Source organism: Cupressus sempervirens, chromosome 7 (genome assembly GCF_028749045.1).
Source record: "Cupressus sempervirens isolate cs-2001-9-10 chromosome 7, ASM2874904v1, whole genome shotgun sequence".
Classification (NCBI taxonomy): domain Eukaryota; kingdom Viridiplantae; phylum Streptophyta; class Pinopsida; order Cupressales; family Cupressaceae; genus Cupressus; species Cupressus sempervirens.
This window is the reverse complement of record NC_143124.1, coordinates 509,959,536-509,979,546: the sequence shown is the minus strand read 5'-3', so window position 1 is coordinate 509,979,546 and position 20,011 is coordinate 509,959,536. Positions and strand designations below refer to the sequence as shown.

The following is a 20,011-nucleotide window of genomic DNA, read 5'->3' as shown; positions in this document are numbered from 1 at the left end:
CTAAAATAAGGCTTACTTTCTAGACAACTTGGAACTATGTTACAAACATTTACACCAAAATTTTGCATTCAATGTATATTCAGTATTTACTAATACAATGGTGACTTAATCATTGCTACATATACAGATTTTTTGATGCAGTTAACTAATTTGTGCATATTTCCATATCCCCAATGTCAGTTATGAATGTCTTTGTTTACCATACTTCTATTGTATCTATTATGTATAATGTTGCGGGCATCTATTATATTTTTTGTTGAATGAAGTTGATTATTAAATATGTGATTTCTGGAGAAACTATTGGTAGCATGCTTTGTCTATGCTCTTATCATTATGTAGCATGTTCAATCATTCCATTTTTTATTTTCATTATTGCATCTGACTGATTCATGTCTTATTAAATGTTTCATAAACATGTGATATTGAATAAGCTCTATATTATTTGGTCATATCTCAATGTAGTCTTACTTTGTGATACCTTTGGTCTAATTTAAGCAACATCAGAAGTGTGCCAATAGTTGGCTTCATCCAAGTTGCAGCATACTTAGTTACATTTTCCTTAGATTATCAAGCCTAGCTTGTAGATTTCTGTCAATCGTAGTATCATAACTGCCAACTACAGTCTGTTGGGAAACTTGTAGGTACACATGCTGAGATTAATGATGCTAGAGCATTCAAAATCTGCATTATGTTGAATTTCAGTTACAAATCAGTTGCATGATAAACCCAAAAGGTGTAACATTATGAATGCCAAATAAATCAGCTACCTGAGAATCAATATATGTCCCACTCTCATCTAGCACTTGATTGAAAAGTTCTTCAGTGTGTTCCTCTTCATCTCCCTTCGAGCCAATGCCTATGGCATCCTCCATTACTTTTGTTACCATTCCATCTTTTCATTTTGCCTTTCGAACTGGTCCATTATTTTCTATAAAGTTGATAAATTTCATAGCAACTCCCATTGCGTGTGTCAATTCCATTGTTTACTTGTTCTTTGCTCGTGTATGGAAAGAGAGAATTATGGAGGGGATCCAATATTAATTTCTTATTTTTGCACCATTTTTAGCAGTGTTGAGTAGGATGAATAATACAAATAGTCTTTTTCTTCCCATCTCTGATGTACGTATAGTTATAGCTATTTTAAGTTGAAGTCCTTTATTTCATAATTTCAGATTGATTGTAAGGGAGTTTTATTTATTTATAGATCTAATATCCTTTCAATATAGTGTAAAAGCATCGTATTGTTTTCCTTTATATATGTGCCCTTGAAAAAGAACATGGGCAATTATATAACCACAAAGAGGGAATACGATGCTCCGCAACCCCATAAGGATCCAAATATATGGCGACTTAATAATGGCATTGCTATTATAAAGCTTAGTCTCCTTCCATAGATGATTAAAATTAAGTTTATCTATTGTCAATGGTGGAAACCTAGCCATATATGAGATCATCTAGACTATGGTATAACTTTTATAGACAACAAAATAGTATAAACAGTCCTTATATGTGAAAGAAAGCTATATGCATATAGAACCAACCCTACAAGAGAACACGAGCAAAAATTCCTTCAATGATCTATTTAAACCCAAATCTAAGGTTTTTTGTACAATCTAAGGTTTATAAAACTTTATTTTTAATTCTTGTGTTTGCAGAACCAAGGCTTGTTAGTAAAGAGGTCCCTCACCCAAGTTCTCTGAAGCTTTTGATGTCTGTCATCGATCCATAAGTTAATCATCACATATGCACAGATGGTGCAAGGGGTGTGTCAATAGATATCTAATTTGAAATCATAAATAAAACTTAATACAATAAACTATCATTGACAACTATTCCTAGGAAATATACATCCTTTCTTTATTAGTGAAATAAGAGGAGACTTAACCTTTGGTGTAGTGGCTATCAAACAAGCTTCTGAGTTTTTCTTGTTGATTATGGAGAACATATATGACTATGTTTTATGGAATCAAGGATTTTGAGCAATGATACTACTTGCTTTAAAAGAAATCTTATGATTGTATTGCAAAATTTTATTCTTTCTTCTTCAAATAATGCCAAATGTACCTATTAAAAAAAATTGAAAATAAAGTTAGTCATTGCATTGATAACAAGAGAACTCAAATTCGAAAGGATCTAGATTCAGCAAGAATTTTTCAAAAAACTTCTACAAATTCATTCTAAAATAAGATGTTGATATAGATTCCAAACTAATTCAACAAAACCATGTTATGTTTCACAGTAACTATTGATTCAATCTTAATGTCAACAAATTCTTGATGTAGATTCCTAAGATAAATTTCATAATCGTCTAGAAAGAGTATGTTTTTTCTCTTTTTGGAGCTTAAATTCAAATAATGCCATATCAGTTGGCACGATCAACGCATCTATGTACCAGTTCACTTTTGATTAATCTCATTGGATGAACTAACAACTATATTTAAGACTTTACATAGGACCTATCTACCTCATTCTTGAGCATATCCATAGATCTGGTTATGATTAAGCCGATTGAGAAATAAGTTTCACTTTTGGTGACATACATATACTATGTATTTTAAGAAAATATAATGGACCATATTCCAATCACCAATAATGTGCCTAAATCAAAAATCATCAAAAATATTCTAAACACATATTTAATTGCATCACTCTTATTAATACAAGATTACACTACTATAAAAATCACAATTGTAATGATTGAGATATGATAAATATAAAATGGTAGTCATCCAACAAAGAGCTAGTGATCCAAGCATGGAGTAAAAAACATTTTGTAGCTAGTTCAGACACAATTCAAAGAAGCCATTTGCATATTTAGAAGTTACACAAAGAACCTTAGGTAGAAATTTAACAAGCAACTATCCTTAAGGAGGATTAACAGTTCCTTCAAAAGACAAGTACAATATAATATGAGAAATATTGCACATGATGCCCATTGCCACTAAGCATTGTCAAGGTTACACAGAGTAATTAAACACATTTGCAACTCAAACTGAAGGCTAGTGCCATATTTCATCAAAATCGATAACCACTAATACTACCTCCAAACAATGAATAAATACAATAGATTTAGGGGAGAGGGTCTGGCAATTGAACATATTCTAATAGTTATAGCATTTTTTGATTTAATACTCAATATTTGTATCTTATAGAAATAACATTTGTAACTTTCAAGTTGTTAGTATTGATCATGTAGCGATAATAGAATGAAATGTACTCTTTAGATCTAAAAAGAAATGTATCACATGATGAGACATCAGTGCACCAATAAAACATGACTTAGCGCATAACTATCATTCTATAATTTTGGAGGCTTTTCTGAATGTTTCAATAAAAAGAATGCTGAGAAATGCAAAGCTAGGATGCTCAACTACTAGGAAGCTAAGATGTTGACATGGAATAAGATTGATGCAGATTATTGTGGGTGCTATGTTGGAGATTACTATGTGCTATTGGAGCCAAGCGGATGCAGGTGAAAGCTGGTTGGAACCACCTGCCTTTGGCTAGCTGGGAGCGGCTTCCAGCCAGCTTCTGCCCACATCTGCTCTAGAATCCACTTCCATCTATTTTTGTTTCTGCTTCTACAGCCAGGAAGCCCGCATCAAATTCTGTGAACCAAACCAATCTCTCTATAACTGCTCCAATCTATTCACAGTAAACAAAAAGTGGGGATATGAAAATATTAGTGCTTATGGGTTTTTAGATTCTTAAGCTTGATGCAAGATTTCATGCACAACTGTCATTTGATTAGATTTGAAGATCTAAAAGCAAAAAAATAGCAAATAGGATTCAAAATTTGTTAGAGATGTGAAGCAATTTCCATTGTTCAAAAACCATTTGATTAAACTTTCCAGTGTAGGAATGTATTTTCCCAGTGTGAGAATACTGACCTCCAATAGGTAATGCCACAATATATAGTGGCTAGCCTATTGGCTAAAAATAAACAATCCTTGTTGCAATGGAGTAGAACACAAAGAAAAGGAGGTATTGGAACTCTGTAGGAACCTAAAAACCCTTTCAAAATGAAACAAACTGAAACTGAAACTAGATCTTTTCAGAAACTTATTGATAAGAGAAAAAATTAGTTTCAAACTGTCTTCTTCCTAAATTGGAGCTGGCGATATGATAAAATTAGGTTCCAATAGCACATGTAATTATTGATGAAATGGAATAAAGCATAAATAAAAGTGGATACTCCATAGAAACTTGAGAAGCCTTTTAGAATCGAAAATTTGAGAATGCATTGAACTCAAAATCAAATGCTACATGCAATAATAATAGGGAGTGCATTGGATTTCCAAATGTCTTCTTTGGAAAGCCTTTCACAATTAACAATGGGAGAATGACTTGAACTCAATGCAATAATAATAGGGAGTGCATAATTTTCCAATTAAGTCATCTTCCTCAAATAGAGATAATAATAGACAATATCAGGTTAAGGTAGCACAACCAATAATTGCTAGAACCGAGTAGACAATAAAGAAAAGGAGCTAATGGAACTCTTAGGAAAATAATTATCTTTTGCAATAATTTTAAGGGGAGAATGACTTGAAACTAAAACCAGATGTTATCACATACACCAATAATATCATAATATGGAAAGTGTCAAATTTTAAACTAAGTTTTCTTCTTGGTAGAAATGATGATATGACAAAATCAAGGTAAGGTGGCACATCCAGATACAATTCTAGATAGAAACAAGGAGGTCAGCCAGATTATGAACAACAATTTGATCTTATTTCCTTGGCTGATAGAAGTGACGTTAATCAATAATTGGGTAGATCTATGACTGATAAGTCAGATCTATAACAGTGAATTGAAAGATTCCAATGTTTATCATTGATGATGTAAAGAAAAGAATAGAATTTATAGCAAAAGAAATAGTCTTAAGATTTCAGTGGAAGAATCCTATAAAAAGATGGTCACACTCTATTGCAATATTTCTAGAAAAGGAAATACTTATTTGCCAATACATTAAGGCATTACATTTCAAATTAGTCTGATGGTTACTGATGCAGTTTTTATAGTTGAAAGTAGGAGAGTAGAACTATGAAATTTTAAACAAGTTGTAAACAATTCTAGTATCAATCTAGCTTGTTAAAAAAGAAAAAGAAAAAAGAACTTTCACAGTGTTCAATTTTATATTTTATGCCTATAAAATAACATTTCAAATTCTATCATCAGATGGAACGGCTATCACGTAGGTATTGGAAAATAAAGGCAATAGATTTAAACTTGTATCATAAGGTAAAAAATAAATAGCTTAATCAAAAAAAAATCCCCTCAAAATAAGATTCTTTGAAAGACTCAAAAAGAGAAGTCATCCATTTTCTTATATTGGCATAGGTGTTAAAGTTCCACCTCCACCACGTCATGTGAAATGGTAATCAGAACTTGCCAATTTATTTAATTGATAAATGAAGAAAAAACTCTCACAAAAGCATGTACCTTAATTGCATATTTTTCCATATCTATCCTACTTTCTAGATATTCTAGAGGCGCTAGTAGCTCAGCCATTTTCTACTTCTCCAGCATGTCTACGGTCTCTGAATCGGGAGCAATATCCTATTTCTTTGATAATCTTGGTTATCTGAGCTTAGTCAAATGATCAAGAGGCGATCCAAATTTCTCCCAAAGCTGAGGCTGGCCTGTCTCAATGGGCTTTCTTTCTATCTCCTGACATGATATGCTATAACACAGAAAACCCACGCGTGTGAAAGAGAAATTGAAATTGAAATGTTTCTTCTTTTGTTTTGATGTATAAGCCCTTGTTGGTCAAAATTTTGACCAACACAGGCCTTACATGTAAAAAAAAGAATTTTTTTGCCTTAACATTTCGACCAACCTAAACTTATTTAGTTAATGGTCAAAAAGTGTGGTTAAATTTAGTAGTGTTAGGTTTCATCAGCACTTCAATTAATTCCATTCTATCCTCCTCCTCAATGGTAAATTGTTGTTTCTTATTTCTTATTAGTTCTTTTCTCAGCCACCTTGGGATATGCTCCAACAGAGATTTTCCTTTTGAGGATGAAGGAGTCAGCTCTGCTATGCCCTTTCCCTTATCTCCCCTTTCTAGAATCCTTTCCTTTTGCATGAGATTTGTACTAGGAGTCTCTATGTCCATAGAGTCCATGGTCCTTGCCTTAGTATCTTGGGAAGTTTGCTGAGGTTGTTCACTTATCTACCCTTCCTCTAACACTTCCTCAGTAGATGTTTGTCATGGTTCTCACTCTTGCTTTGTTTGGACTTGTTCTACTTCTGTGCTTGGAGGAAGAGGGGTAGTTGATCCCTTATCTACACAAAATGTGATTTATACTAGGGACACTAATACATTTGGCATCGATTTGCGATTGCTATGTGTTGCAATCACAATAGCAATGTGTCACCACTGTAACAGTAATAAACATCATTGTTTTTTAGTCACAAATTATGATTTCTATCCTATGCTATCGTAATTATGACTCCTATCCGTTGCTATGCAATCACTTTATTGTGACATTGACCCTGTCGCAATGCTTGTGCCAGATATTGCAATCATGACGTCCACCACAAGCATTGGGACAGGGTCACTATGGCGATGATGCCAACTGCCATTGCCATGCTTGTTGTGGATGTCACAATTGCGAAGTCCACCACAAGCATTGCGATGGGGTCACTATGGCGGTGACGCCAATTGTTGTCGCCATGCTTGTTGCGAATGTCGCAATTGTGACATCTACCACAAGCATTGCGACGGGGTCGCTGTGGAAAAAATGCCAACCGCCATCACCATACTTGTTGAGGATGTTTCAATTGTGACATCTGCCGCAAGCATTGTGACAAGGTCATTGTGGCGGTGACGCTAACTGCCGTCGCCACCACAATGACCCCGTCGCAATGCCAGTTCATCGTAAAAACCAAGTACATAGCCTAATGTTTCAGACGATGATTTTAACTACTCAACTACTCAAAGTTTTAAAAGCAATGGGAAGGGAACAAGGTCTCGAATATTATTTATTAGTTTTCTATCACTCTTGCACATTTGAGATTTCGACAAAGTTTAATTTTTATTCAATACATAAGATATGCTGCTATTATATCGAGGCAACATCCTTTATTTAATGTTCCACCTCTAACAATGAGTTTAAAGGAAATATCCATTATTACCTTCATCACTAACCACTTGGATTATATATAACTAAATGAAAAATACTGAAAGTCAAACTTGGAACAGTTAGCTGAAAAAATTGACCCAACAGAACTCCATGCAATATGTAACCTATGGACCACATTTTCTTGTTTGACAGTTCTGCATTCAGCCTACTGCTTCAGCCACAAACATATTTGCAAGTTTGACAAGTAGAAATATATCTCCATTTCTCACATTTATTTGATGAATTTTGGAAGTATAAGGAAATATTGGCTGCAGGGATCTAACATTGAATCATTGAAAAAGTTTGAAGTAATGCATCTTTTCATGATATTTTGACTTCATTATCAACTTTCTACAGTGTTTTCCATGTTTTCTGAATGGTTGCTAGCAATGTAATTTTCCCTCTGTTTTATAGGTTTTGCCCCAACATTGGTTTGGTATTGAGTTTGACAAAAAACTCTATCTTGCATTGTGTTGCAGTTTCTCTTGATTAGTTCTTGTGAATGAATTCCCTTTACCAGTAATCTTGGCTTTTCTATTTGAAAGTGATTAAAAAGGATTGCTCTGTCGATTGGAATATTTTCCATAAGAGTCATCTATGCCATCTTCATCCTGTACTTGTTTAACCTTTTTCCTTCTACCACGGTCATATTCTTCATCCCTGCATAAACCACACAAGATTATGGAAACACAACAACATAGACATAGATAATTGATTATTGTCCATAGAAACACTTTATGCATGAATATACTGCTATGCCAAGTCCCATGATGCAATTGTATTTGTACAAAGATAACCTACCATTCATCTAAGACATAACCAACATGGTTTGCATGTTTGTCTGTAATTCTGCTACTTTTTACCAAGCCATCATCAATACTATCCCAACATGGAACTGCACAATAGCCACAGTAAACCATCGTCAAAAAAGATTAAATATCCAACACATAAACAGAGGATGAACATTGAGCTTAATTGAGCTACATTACATAGAATAAAATAAAATTGTGACTATACCTGCTAGCCCATGTAATCTAGCCTTTAGAAAAGATGGTTCAAAATCTTTTATAGATAGAGACCCATCTTGTTGGCATGTTTCTCCTCTATTTGTAAAGCTATTATTTGATTGACGGGGAGCAGACAAGTTTTTCTCCATGCCAATTTTAGAGTCTTGCTCAACATCAGAATATTGTCTAGCTTTACTTAAACCAAGTCTTCCAGGAACTTCTCTTTGTTTATTTAGCTTAGTACCATTTCCACTAGAAAGCTGCTTGTTTACAAGGGGCATCGGAGTATCACAAAATTTAGCAATGTTACACCCATTCTGAACCACACCAACTATAATTTTTGATGTCTCAGTTTGTTGTACAGAAACATAGAGAGCAGACAAGTTTTTCTCTGTGCTAATGTTAGAGTCTTGCTCAACATCAGAATATTGTCTAGCTTTACTTAAACGAAGTCTGCCAGGAACTTCTCTTTGTTTCTTTAGCTTAGTACCATTTCCACTAGAAAGTTACCTGTTTACAAGAGGCATCAGAGTATCACAAAATTTAGCAATGTTACACCCATTCTGAACCACACCAGCTGTAATCTCAGATGTCTTGGTTTGCTACACAGAAACACAACCATTTATTTTGTTTGACAGACCCTTTCCATAGGATTGTTGTGGATACTTAGAAGTGACTAAACATGCAAAACTTTTTGCAGTTGGATACTCTTTTCTAGAAGGCATTTTTGCAGAGCATTTCTGCTTAAGAAAAATGTCAGCCTTCTTAAGTTGTAACTTCATGCATTTCTTCCTTTCATTGGATCATTTCTTCCTCAAAATATGCATTGCTCTTAGAAGAAAATGCCTCTTGAAAGACAATGCTTGTAAAAACTGAGGACATGGAAGATGCTTCATAAGCTTCAATCTATTTCTACTAAAAAGGTAGTGGTTGTCCTCATGGTGTTTTTGGTACTTTTGGCTGGAAATACATTTAGTTTCTTAACTATATTTCTGCAACCTATGTGGATGCATAGCTTTTACACATGACCCATTCATTTCCCTTTCCTTATAGAGAAAAGTACCATTTTTGCCTCCCTGCTAAAAGGAACATATAAAGATTCATTAGGACTAAAAGAAATTTTCTCAAAAATAAACATATACACTGTAGCATTAATACAAAAAAAAGCACCTGAAATAAGGAACCATCTTCCAGGGATAGGAGCTTAGCAACCTCACTCTCATTATCTATAGAATTGTGGACCACACTACCATTCTCTAGATTCTCATTAGCTACAAGTTTACCAATTGAATCATTTTTTGGAAGTTTAGTAGCATGATGTCGAGTAATAATACCTATCAAACCATTTGTAGAATGTTTGACATTCTCATGAATATTACCATTAATTTTTGAATAAGCTTCAGAATTTCTACCAATATAGTTCTCATTATCATTACTCACATCACAGTTTTGAGAATGTCTAATAACCATATCATTAAAATTACCCACAAGATCAGTTCCCTTTATTTCAGATTCCTGCTTCTTAACATTATTACTAGACTCATTCGATGTCCATCCATTACTTATGGTATGACTTGAGAATACATTATTTGTTTGAATACCATTAGTTCTTGGAGGCACCATCTGTAATGTAGCATCATGATCTACTAATGATCTGGATTTACTGCATGACTGGCCAGAACTTGTGTTTTTTTCTAGACTTTCTGAAATGAAATTGACATTTGACAAATTTTCTACCTATTGGGGTATCTTGTTTACACCTGCAACATTAAAAGAGATTGTTGTCGTTTGGAAAGAATACATGTTTTCTATCACCTAGGGGGCATATGAATCTTCTACGTGGTTTTCCTTTGGATGTCCAATGTTCAATGACACCCTCTTCTTTAGTTTAGAGCCATTATACTAATATTCAGATCTACCCGCTGTTTGAATGCTAGTTTTCTTAATCTCTTATATAGAATAACATGTAAGCTTTCTGGGAAAGCACACTTTTCTCACTAACTAAATAGACCTAAAGTACAAAATTTCATAAGAATAACTTCAATCAATCTAAGCAACTTCAATATAATTAGTGTTACCGTATAAAGAAAAGGTTCTACATAAAATTGTAGTTCTTTGTTGTATTTTGTTATACACAAATTATAATGAGCTTGCTCCACAAAATTAAACATGTCTTCACAACTGTAGAAAATGTATACCTGATTATCATCTAAAGCATGCTTGATGCCTGTGGATGAACGAATAAAGTAGAAATAATGACCAGAATGTGTGCTCTAGCCATCATGAACAAGAACACCATAAAGAGTGTACTTAAAATTGCCCTCCTATGATTGATCAATAGACAGAGAAACTATAATATCATTCAAATGTGCAAATTTTATTAAAAAACCAGTAGATATTAATAAAACTATATTATTAGATTCCACTAAAAATGTGATCCACTGGCAAATAATATTGTAAGGGCTACTTAGATGTGACCTGCTAACAAATGGTTTGAGATCCAATGTACAACTAAAGTCTACTTTTTTGTCAATTTTTCCTCCAGATCCAACTACAGTGAAGTGCTTGAGATGAATTGCAAGAACATGTGGTGGTTTATCAATTTTGAGTTGTTTTAGAGCCTTTACTTTTACTTTGCATCATTCACATTGATATCTTTTCACACCCCCATCTAACTGTTCCAGTACCATGTAATGGGATAATGCTTTCAACAAGGAATCTGCTCGAATGATCTCTAGGCTCAAATCTAAGAAAGGATCAAATTTATTTGAGCAATAAGAACATTGTGTGCACTTCACCTACAAGCTAGGTTGAAGCAATTGTTAATGAATAAAATACTTTTCTAAGACTATAACCTAGAGTTCCCAGCATAAAAATAATTTTGAAAGGTTTAAGTGACTCAAAAAATCCCATTTATGAAATGAACAGTAAATCCTGGAGTTGTCTATAAGCCCCTCTCTATTCCCTTGCTAATATTAAAAAAGATGATGTTTAGATATGAATAACTTCTTCTGATATCTTCTTATATTCACTCATCCTTGTTAACAAAGTACAATTTTTTTTGAAAATATAAACAACTAAAAATCACAACCTAACTTATGAGTCGGCCACCAAATATTTTATGTACTAGACTCTTCTCATAAGCAACAAGTGATTCAATTAAACAATATAGATAAATATACTCATACTGGTGAAAGATAAAAGCTAGACAGCAACAGAATAAAGTACGCTATGTAACACAACTATTAAAAGTATTACATATGGCATTCTCGCTAAGAATAATAATAAATAAATGTGAAAAAACCATAGGAGGCAGTGCAACTTCAATTGTAAACCACATAATCTAGATTTTCAAATAGGCCTACATGTGACTTCTGGTATAAAAATGTATACATTGAGAAGAATGAAGCATCTCTCACCATACAAGGTTGAGCTCTTTATGAAGAAAAATATTAAAACAATGAATTATATTATGTATTGAATGATCAATCAAGATTCTATGAACAAAGAGACATCTTAAAAAACCATGAGAAAAGTAAATAAACAACTGTAAATGCAAAAAAACAAAGAGTACGTACAAAAATAACTCAAGAGAACAAAAAGATAACAAGACACTACAACAAAATATAATCTTAACTACAAAGATCATAGCCATTCCATTTGCACACATTGATGTGGTGTAGCAAACATGTAATTAGAATGCAGTTACTTGGTTTTAAAATGGGAAAAATTTTGCATAACCTCTGGGAACTAATAAAATCATATAATAGATAAAAAACTATGTAGAATCCTTTGGGGAGAGCTTGGATATTTGGTTGCTGATGGTTTGGGATGAAGATCTGAGGTTTGAAGACAAGGAATCCTTTCTTGAGGCCTTGGAGTTGAATTATCCTCCTTGAGTGTTCCAAAGTGGTGATTCCAAGTCAAATAGATCTTGGATTGAAGGTGGTTTCTGAGGTTGTTGTATGAAGAAGAATTGATAGTAGGTATGGTTGTCATCATGGCTAAGGATACAAAGCACAATTAGGGGTACCAAATGTTCAAGACACAATGCAGATGTAAAGGTAAAATTTATAAGGTTATTGTTTCAAGTGGTTCATTTACAAATGTTGTTTCATTTGAGATGGTTAACAAATTGAATCTACCAAGAATAGCACATGTTAGGCCTTACAGCACAAGGATTGGATGTTGGATGGTGTGTTGATGTGAATGAGCAAGCTTATGTTCCCTCAACCATTGGATCATATAATGATGTTGCACTTTGTGACATTTTACCTTTGAGTGGTTGTCATATAATTTTAGGAAGGGCTTGGCAGGTTGAGAAGAGATCCCTACATGATGGCAGAAAGAACACCTTCACTTTCACAAATAATGGAGAGAAGATGGTATTAACACCATTGGAGGAGCACAAGACAACTTGGAAGGTGTCAGCGAGCATTGGCATCTTTGAGAGGGAAAGGTTCCTAAGAAAAGAGGAACATGGTGAAGCAATGGAATATGTTTTGATCAAGAAGGATGATGCTTTGAAGCAAATAGCTAATGAGAATGAGGTTGAGGAAAAGAACCTAGAAAAGGATGATATGAAGACAAGTTGTCCATTTGGAGGACAAATAAAAAATGAGCAGTAGTCAAGTGTTGAAGAGCAAGGAGAACCTAACACCAAAAAGGTTCAAAAGGTTGTAGTAGAGGTAAAGAGAAAGGATGCCTGAAGGGCTTAAGGGAAAGGAGATGATTGGAACAAAGATGAAAAGTACAAATGCTGATGTAAATAGCAAAGAAACAAGGCTTGGAGAAGTAGACATGATATTGATTGGTTCTATATGGTGTCCATTGAATGATGACTGAATCGGATAGAAGAGCCACCAACTAGGAGTTGGTATACCAAGGCAAATGGCAAGGGTGTGAAGACATGTTGCAGACAGCAGTAGAGGTCTCAAGGTGCAAAGAGACTAAGGATGAGAAGACAATGGAGATGAAGAGCCAAGGGAAGGCTAAACAAGGTGATTATATTCCAAGCATGGAGAAGTATGAAAACATGAGTTATTTTTGGTTTGTTATTCTAATTTTGTTGCAGGCATATAAGAATATGATGGAGATTCCTAGTGTGGGGAAGATAGCAATAATTGGTAAGAGTTATGTTCTAGAAGGAGCTTGTTATTGCTTCTTGTTTCTACCTATTGTTAGTATCTTATTCAGCTTCACTTTGTTTTGAGAATAGTTTAATATCCTCTACTAAATAGGGCCAACCATGTGAAGGTGGAAGCTCATTTGGCCCCACCCCCCTCCCCCTAACATCACTCTACATTCCCTGTTAACATCTAACATTCATTCATTCTTTCAACCATTAATAAAATGTAACATTCAATCAATATCACATGATAACTATACACTAGATTTGTTTCACACTCTAAACCCTTCTATCCAAACAATTCCATGAGTTGGAATGCTTAGATGTAGTCTTAGAGCTCCCTATCAGCGGAGTGCAAGAAGCTAGTATTCAAGCATGAAAGCTCTCAGCCAAGCCTTAGAAATGTGCTTCTTACTAGTAAACCATGCAACGGGAGGTTCTTTGAGACAAGAGCAAGAGTGCAAATATCTTCAAGGAATCCCTCAAGAATGCAATGCAAGTATGGAAACTAAGCTAAGATGATAATGCAAAATGCAACTATGCTAAGCATGTATGAGAGTATAATAAAACCAAATATTAAGCTATGTGAGATTATTTGCAAGAATGAAAGCTAAACTAACATGCAACTATGCTAAGAATGTCATATGATCTTATGCTAATATGATGGAATGAGAGAATGAGACAAGAAATGATAAGTTCTTCACAAAGCTCCCAAGAAATCTGTTAGAAAACCTACAGCATGAAAATATTCAAATGAGGATCGATTGAGGGGGAAAGCTCTCTCCCTTTTAAAGTTGTACGGACAGTAGAGATCAAGATGAAGATGGTGGATGATCAACGGTGGAATTTTAAAAGAGGAGTGATCCATGTGCACACACAAGTCAACCAATAGAATATAAGTTGACTTGTCATATAAGACAAAAGTCACAAAGCCTTTTCTTTTAATTGCAAAATAGAAAAAGAACTTTATGTGTGCACTTTAAGTGGGTTAGAAGAATGGGGTCTTTTATTTAATTAAAAGGGGACATGTTCTTTTAATCAAATAATGAACTTAGGATAGCATAGTCAAACTATAGGTTATAATCAAATAAATTGATTATTAGCAATTTGGCTTAGGTAAGTGATTAAATTAATTTAGCCAAAATGTTGAAAAGGGGGCTAATAGTCTAGATGACCATTTTTAGGTGATTACATTTGCCCCTCTTTGACTAATGTGTGATCGATCTGGGAACACATTATGTCAAAGAAAATAGAAAGCCAAGTAGGCAGTGATAGATATAGATATCTGATTTTGAAGAACGAAATGTAGAAAAAGATAGCAAGTCCTAAATGCACAGCCTGATAGCGGTAGTACTGAACATTAGGAAGATGATGTTAGGATCCAAAAAGAATTCTAACATCTAGCAAAGCGAATAGATCGAGAGCAAGTGATAAGGTCAAACAAATGCTCCTAAGAAATAGATAGCTGTAACAATCAGCAATAGAGTATTTCTGCCCCCTCGGGATCGAAATTGAAATGAGGTAAGGGAATGCAGAAACTAGCTAGACATGAGAAAATTAGAATAGAGCAATGTCCAAGATGACAGATAGATGATTAGAACCCAAGAATGACTTATAAGAAATTGATAAAATGCCCTAGTTTGACTAGAGTTGACCTTGAAGGATATAGCATAAAAATTAGGTCAAATCTAGTAGAGAGATTATTTAGATGTGAAAAGGTGAATAGAAGGAGATATGAAGTATAGAAATGATGAAGACATGAAGATGCCCCAGCGATGATTCAAAGATTAGACCTCAAACGGTCAGCTAACTGCTCAGAAGAAGGTAAAATTTTAAAATGTGATTTTGACCATTAAGATGAACTCAAATTTCAATTTTGATCTCGAAAATGGATCCAGGACATCGAAATTAGCTCAGGGTGCAATCTTTGCACAATTCTAAGGAGTTTTAAAAATTAGGTCAAAATGAGGTTGGAGGCTATAAAAGGGATCCAAGTGTCATTTTCACTATTCATTTGTCTTTTTGTGATTTGAGAGATTTTTTTTGGTCTACATAGCATCATGGCTCAGGTGAACATTCCTCTTCATCGACACCCTTTTGAGCGCAGCCAGTTGCACAACCAGCCAGAGCGATATGGGGCGCCGGTAAGTGACTACCTTTTTGTTGCTTTTTCAAGCTTTTTGTGAGTTTTTTGCACGTTTTTAAGTTTTTTGAAAAAAAAGTCGCGCAATAATTTTAAAGTATCGCATGGCCTCAGAAATATTATCGCGCGGCACTTTTTTTCGAAAAAAGTTTTGCACCATTCACGAAAATGTGTCGCGGGAGCCACACCCAAATGTCGCAAGACATTGTGCAAAATGTCACATGACATAAAAATGTCGCACTCCTATTTAAAAATGTGTCGCGCGACACTGTTTCAAAAAAGTGTCGCACTCTCTTTGTAAAAAGTTTCGTACAACTAGTTTTGTTATTTTTCTGAATGCTTTTTTTTCGTCATGCGACTATTACTGATGATTGGTTGTTTTACCTGGACAGGACGTATTCTCGGCATTATAGATTAGAGCTCCCAAGGTGGTTGGTTTGTGCATTGTGCAGCATTTGAGCGATGAGGAGCAGACTGCACTAGTGGCTATGGGCTTGTAGTGGGTTGTACAGATGCCCCATATTCGGGCAAACCACAGTTTGCTGTTTGCGCTGGCAGAGAGGTGGCATAGCGAGCATAACACCTTTCACTTACCGACCAGCAAGGCATCGATTACCTTGGAGGACGTATATCACATTCTACGAGTGCCATGTCACGATGAGCCGGTAAGTTACTTGGTTAGTAGTTTGTTGATTTAGCCATTTCAATGTTGGATGACAGGTGTATTGATGTTTAAGTTTTGGTGATGGCACAGGTGTACTATGATACGACCCCGACAAAGGGGCGAGCGCGAGTGCAGGAGCTTTTCCAGGATGTGACCATTCTGGACCATCACCTGAGTTGGGAGAGATTGATGAGTGAGTATGGATATGATTATCCTTTTCCCAGCTTGTTCTGTTCTTTGGTAGCCCAGGCCCTAGTGATAGACCGAGGCCAGAAGGGCTTTCCACTAAGATGGGGTCGACTGGTATATGATCTGATCTCCCGACCACGTAGGATGGCATGGGGGCCTGTGATATTGGCAGAGATGTACCACGAGCTTCATGATATAGTATATCATGAGGGTGGATCATGGGCATGCGGAGTAGTGTTAGCGCAGATCTGGGCTTGGGAGCACATCGCTGTGATCCGACCATGGGTGCAACCACGAGAGCGTAGCCAGCCGTACATTTTTTGCTATAGAGGTTTCATCCCACAGAGGCATAGTGGAGATGTGACCTATTACCGACGCATGTTTGATGAGCTGACAACATTCACATGGCGACCATACCAGGAGTGTCAGCGGTGGTCAGATTCATGGGAGTTAGATTACATGCAATATAGCAGACTGCTGGTGGGTCGGAGCACAAACATTGTGGAGCGGTTTGTGATCAGTCACGTATGGTGACAGTTTGCAGAGCGATAGGTGGAGGTGGCAGCGAAGGAGGAGGAGGCAGAGGAGGAGGGAGAGGGGGAGGCAGATGGAGGGGGAGAGTTCCCGAGCAGGGCAGAGGAGGATGTGAGCGCAGGCAAGGCAGGCGGCAGAGGAGTCCTCAGAGTCTGATGGTGATGATGGTGGAGAGGAGGAGGTGCCCTTGAGGAGACAATGAGTAGTGAGGGTAGAGGCACCTGCAGAGCAGCTAGCAGGAGGAGAGGAGCAGGGTGTGAGGATCCATGCCTTGGAGGCAGAGATGCAGGCATTTTGGGTGACCATTGTAGTACAGGATCAACAGCTGATGGACGAGCGAGCACAAGCAGATGAGTTGCGCTGAGAGCGGGTTGCTACGAGGCGAGAGGCAATGCATCATGGTTCCCGAGCTGCATACTATTATGCCGCCTATAGGAGTGTGGTACCACCAGGATAGGGTCTTCCTGATTATTCAGAGCGAGCAGGCAGATCAGCAGGTGCAGTGCAAGCACCAGATAAGAGACAAGCTCCTCCACCAGGGCCAGCACCAGCCGCAGAGGGTGGTAGTCAGACATGACATTGTGTTTTTATTTGTACCTTATGTATTTTTGAGACATATATCAAGATTTTGGATCTCACATTTGTATATGTACCATGACACATTTGATATATATATGAGATACTGGGTTTATCGATATTCTTGTGTACTTGTCTCAAAATGTATGTTTTAGCTTTCATGTGATGTTTCAGTTTTTGTTTTCAGCTCATGTATGTGTATATGCTTATGTGTATTGTTTTTGGTCTCTCATATGGGTGGTATAGATTTAAATTTTTTTTGAAAATGTGACACTTGGATAGATCGTATGTGATGATTTTTTTGGATTAACCCCTTGTGATGACAAGTTAGCAAAGAAATGTAGTGAAAGATTAAGAAGGTGAAAAGACAAGTAGAAGTGAAAGATAAAAGCAGCTAACTGATATGTCCATGAAAAAGATGAAGAGAGAGAGCTCTTCCCACATGTAGGAATGTGCAACTAGAAAAAAATTACATGAAGCTAAAATGCAAGCTACTATGCAAATTGGTTTACCAGCAAGAAGCGCATAACATTTAGACTCTTAATTTCATCATTGAGCATTTATTAGGGACATCATGAGATCATACAACCATCACTAGTATAACTATGAGGATATGAATATGATCGATATCAGATAGGTATGTGGAAATCCAATCTAAGCATCAGAGACATGTAAGTCAAGATAACTATGCGATTAGATTCCCTAAGTTTAATTTAGCAAGATTACACATGTATCAAGGCATAAGCGCCAGGATAAACCCTGAGTGCGGTCTTGCAAAATAGTCAAGGATGATACATTTATAAGTCAAAGTCTTGAATAGGACAAGCACGAATGCTTACAACACTATAGACAAACAAAGTATACCCACAAGCAGAAATCAAGAAGACATGCCCCATGCCCTCAGTCTTCTAGTCAATGACATCCTCAAAAGACTATTAGGGAGGGAACACATGGCAAAGAAATCATCATAGACAGCACACAAAGTAGATAAATATCAGCATAGCTTAGTCGTTTAAGTGTTAAAGTGTGTGTGTGTAAGTCACTTGGCCATTTCTTCTAGACTTGATTTTGATAGTGAGAAATATCGCGACATCGAAGACCGTAGGTAAACTATCTGTAAAGTGTTGAAAAACACTTGATGTCAAAGTGGGTGGGGGTAGTGTTGAGAAACATTTTTTTGTGAGTTGTCAAAGGAACCCTAATGCACAAGAATGCCTCAATAGGCTAAGTAGCTATGCCCCCAAGATGAGGACAAGAAACAATTCCAAGCTAGAAAATGTGTAGCAAAATAGGTGATTGAGACTGATAGACAGAGGTGCAAGGATCTCAAGTAGCACCTGTTTCCAGATTTTCACCACTTGACAGATTTTTTCAGGACTTTTTAAAAAAAATTTGTATTTTTGTATTTTTGATTTTTTTGATGATACATCAAATTGCCTATTGCTAGGTTTTCACTAAGAAGATCTTTTTTTCAGGACATTTTCTGATTTTTAGGATTTTTTTCAGGATCATATATGATTTTTTTTGGATTTTTTAGAAAGTTTTAGAGATCACTAGTTCTCAACCAAGATCACATCATTTTCTCCCAATGTCTAGCAAGGTATAAGACACGATGGAGAAACAAGCTAGTGGATAAGCAAAGATGGATAAGAAAGGAGTATGAAGCAAGTAAAAGTGATCCTCAAGGATTGACTCCTCAAGAGTACCCAAGCTAGGGAAAGAGGTGAAATAGTCATATGAAGCATGTTTTGGATAAGCAATGGAAGTAATGAGAAAGATGGTGTGTAGGATAAGCAATGAAGCCAACAAGTGAGATAGCATGAAGTGTGTAGTCCAAAAGAGTAGCCATGTCAAGAGACCTATGAGAACCATTTTTCATTTATTATGATCAAGACCAAGGGGTCAACTAGATAGGATAGCAATGGAATAGAGAAATAAAAATAAATCTCAAGATGGAGGCTATGAGTGAATTGGAGAGCACAATAGAAAATCTCATGGATAAGATAGCCAATATGCAAAGATAGCTCAACATTGCCAAGATCAAAGAGAGAAGAAGGGATAGATGGATGATGGAAGAATTACGCATGATGCCTGTTTGCCAGGTTTTCATCATGGTACTTATCCAAGGTACCACAAGATGTATTTTTCACCATAGGATGCATTTATTTCTCTTTACTTTTGCTACCAAGGTGCCACAAGAAGTAGTTTTCACCAAGGCACATTTTTTTTTTTAAATTTTTTTTTCTGAATTTTTAGAAAGAGCTTAAGCTTTTTGAATTTAGATAGTGCTCCTATTGGAAAGATAAGCCATGATAAGCTAAGACCATAGAAAGGTATGCTCAAAGATGTTGATAGGGTGATGAAAGGGAAATGGTAGTAGGAAGAATATATGGAGGATAAGAGTTCATGTATAGAAAGGAGGTGTAAGCTTTAGAGGATTTCATGTGGGTAGCTAAAATATTGGACAAGATCAACATTGACACACACCTTGAAGGGTATTGGAACAATGGAGGAATAATGGATGAAATAGCTTGAGATTTAGATGTATGAGGTGGTAGAAGAGATTTGTAAAAAAGTGGAGTGGAAGGCTTTGGAATATTTTTAGGAAGATTTTTGGAAGATGGAATGGAAGCCTTT

The 20,011-nt window shown here is 35.9% G+C and overlaps 1 long non-coding RNA gene across 1 annotated transcript; it reads right to left on the bottom strand.

Annotated features, from left to right (window-relative positions):
- Window positions 1-7,646: 7,646 nt before the first annotated feature.
- Window positions 7,647-8,289, bottom strand: LOC149547765 (uncharacterized). The gene is made up of 3 exons (XR_016354419.1): window positions 8,151-8,289; window positions 7,935-8,028; window positions 7,647-7,793 (listed from the first exon to the last, which is right to left on the bottom strand). It is a non-coding gene; the product is annotated as an uncharacterized LOC149547765 (long non-coding RNA).
- Window positions 8,290-20,011: the final 11,722 nt, after the last annotated feature.